At 47.7% G+C, this 2,859-nt stretch overlaps 1 pseudogene; it reads right to left on the minus strand.

Moving 5' to 3' along the window:
- Nucleotides 1–1,529: 1,529 nt before the first annotated feature.
- On the minus strand, nucleotides 1,530–2,502 carry LOC101983591 (annotated as a pseudogene).
- Nucleotides 2,503–2,859: the final 357 nt, after the last annotated feature.

Here is a 2,859-nt window from a genome sequence, read left to right on the forward strand (position 1 = left end):
AGTTCCAGGATAGCCAGGGCTACACAGAGAAACCCTGTCTTGAAAAACAAAACCTCCACCCGCCCCCCACCACCACCCAAAAAAGTAAGAAGAAAGAAAAAAGGAAGGAAAGAAGGGAGGAAGCCGCAGGAAGTGAGACAGTGAGCGGTGTTCTGTGGTTCGGCTCCAGTCCCTGTCTCCAGGTTCCTGCCCTGACTCCCTTAGTGTTGGACTGTGTGACCTTGGGTGTGTAAACTGAATAAACTCCCTCCTCCCCAAGCTGCCTCTGGTCACAGCAGTTATCACAGCAACAGAAAACAGACTAAGAAGGCACTTGCTGTTCTTGCAGAGGTCCTGAGTCCGTTCCCTCTGCTATCCACTGCCAGGTAGTTCACAGCTGCCTGTGACTCCAGCTCCAGGAGATCCGAAGCCTACTGGACTCCATTGGACATTCACACATGTACACAACCCCCCATGCACATAATTAAAGATAAAACAAATCTTAAAAAATGAAACTATTGCCAGGCAGTGGTGGCGCACATCTCTAATGCCAGCACTAGAGCTGGTCTAAAAGCTGGGCTACACAAGCTAGTTCCAGGACAGCTAGGACTGTTATACAAACAAACCCTGTCTTGAAAAAAACAAAACAAAAAAGGAAACTATCCATTAACTTAGGGACTTTATGTGGAAGAAAAGGGTCATAGCTGTCCCCCGTTCCCACTTTTTATCTTTTTCAAGATGACGTTTCGGCTTAAACCTTTACTTTGTCAAAATAGTCATGCCATTAAAATAAAATCATTTTTGGAGAGAGGAAAATAAATTTTGAAGCGTTACTATTCTTTTGGAAAATAATTCATTGGGAGGTGGGGTTACTGAGACAAGGTAACCCAGTTTGGGCTTGAACTTGAAATATTCCTGCCTCAGCCTTCTAAGTGTTGAAACTATAGATCTGGGTAATCAAGTCCAGTTCTAAACATACATACATACACACACACACAAAATATATGTATGTATATATATATACTATATATATACACGTATATACACTTTTTTTGTTTTGTTTTTCATGTCAGGGTTTCTCTGTGTAGCACAGAAATTCCTCTGTCCTGGAATTTGCTTTGTAGACCAGCCTGGCCTTGAACTCACAGAGGTCAGCTAGCTTCTCTCTCCCAAGTGCTGGGATTAAAGGCGTGGGCCACCATCGCCTGCCCTCCAAACACAGTTTTATTGTAGTAAAAATACACACATAATATAAACTTCACTATTAGGTACCTCCTTCTATACTATGTTGCATAATAATTATCTCTATCTAGCTCCAGAATATTTCAACCAGCTCTTTAGGAAATGTCAAAGCCATTAAGCAGAGCCTCCCCCACAACCCCTCCTTGGCCCCTGACAACCACTCATCTATTAATGTGTGTGTGTGTGTGTGTGTGTATGTGTATTTAATGTACATTGGTTTTTTGTTTTTGTTTTTGTTTTTTGACAGCTTGTAGGAACTTTATTTTCCTTCCACCTTTTTCCCTTTGCTCAGGTGTCTGCAGAGGAGCTCAGGACCACTCAGTGGTGGCTCCAACCCACTCGGTAGCCTGCGCTGTGGGAGCTGCTGACCAATCCTCAGTGGCTGGCTGGGCACTCCAGTCTTCAGTAGGGAACTGCTGGATGGGCACCGAGGGCACCTGCACCCCCTCAGACCCTCAGACCAGTCAGCCACCTCTGGCTGAGCAGCAGTGAACTCAGGAGCTGGCGCGGTCCATTCACCCTGAAACTCCTCCTTGGTCACAGCCTTCTCAGCAGCATCCTGTTCGTTCTTGCTTCTCAATCTCCTCTGGGTCTCTGTAGAAGTAAATCAGGCATAACCTCCCATGGGTGCTCACGGGAGATAGTGCCACGCGTGAGCAGTACTTCCCGGGCCAGCATCCACCACATCAGGCCCACTGCATGAGCTCCCTTGTTATTGCACGGGATGGCGATGTCCACATAGTGCAGAGGTGAGTCTGTGTTACACAGGACAATGGTGGGCAGGTTCACGTAAGACGCCTCTGTGAGGGGCTGGTGCTCAGCCCTGGGATCGGTCACCACTAGAAGCAGTGGCTCCCGGAAGGCTGCCTGGATCTGGTTAGTGAAGGTCCCTGGGGTGAAACAGCCAGCAATCGGAGTGGCTCCAGTGGCGGCAGCAAACTTCAGCAGCGCTCGCTGCCCAGTGTTCCTGGAGGAGATGATGCTGACATCAGCAGGGTTCTCAATGGCAACAATAGCCCGAGCTGCAAGCAACAGCTTCTCCCAGGTTCTCTCCAGATTGATGATGTGGATGCCGTCTCTTTTCCTTTTGTAGATGAACTGCTCCATATGAAAGTCGAGGTTGGTGCCACCTAAGTGGGTGCCTGCAGGGAGGAATTTGAGGACATCCTCCTCCTTCATCTGCAGAACATCAAGGGCTCCGGACATTGTATAAGTTTCCCTTCAAGTTACATCGGGAACCAAGAACAACTCCGTATAGACCCGTCCTGGGGCAGCGTGGAAAGGGTGTACATTGGTGTTTTGCCATGGATGTTGGCTCCCCTGGAATTGGAGCTACAGACAGTTGTGAGCTCCCATGTTGGTACTGAGAGCTGAACCTGGGTTTTCTGGAAGAGCCTTCCTTTCCTAGTGTTATGTCTTCAAAGCTCATCCAAGCTAAAATTCTTCGTGTATTTCTTTCTTCCTACTGTTGAAGGAAGTCCAGTGCTGAGGAATTAGCAAACTGCTTTCTGGAGGAGCTGCACCATTGTGCATCTCAGCAGCAAAGGATGCGGGCTCCAGTTTCTCCATGCCCTCCACAACACTGCTATTTTCCGTTTTAAAGTGGGTGTGAAGTTGCTTTCACTGTGGTTGTGGTTT

Source organism: Microtus ochrogaster, chromosome 5, assembly GCF_000317375.1.
Source record: "Microtus ochrogaster isolate Prairie Vole_2 chromosome 5, MicOch1.0, whole genome shotgun sequence".
Classification (NCBI taxonomy): domain Eukaryota; kingdom Metazoa; phylum Chordata; class Mammalia; order Rodentia; family Cricetidae; genus Microtus; species Microtus ochrogaster.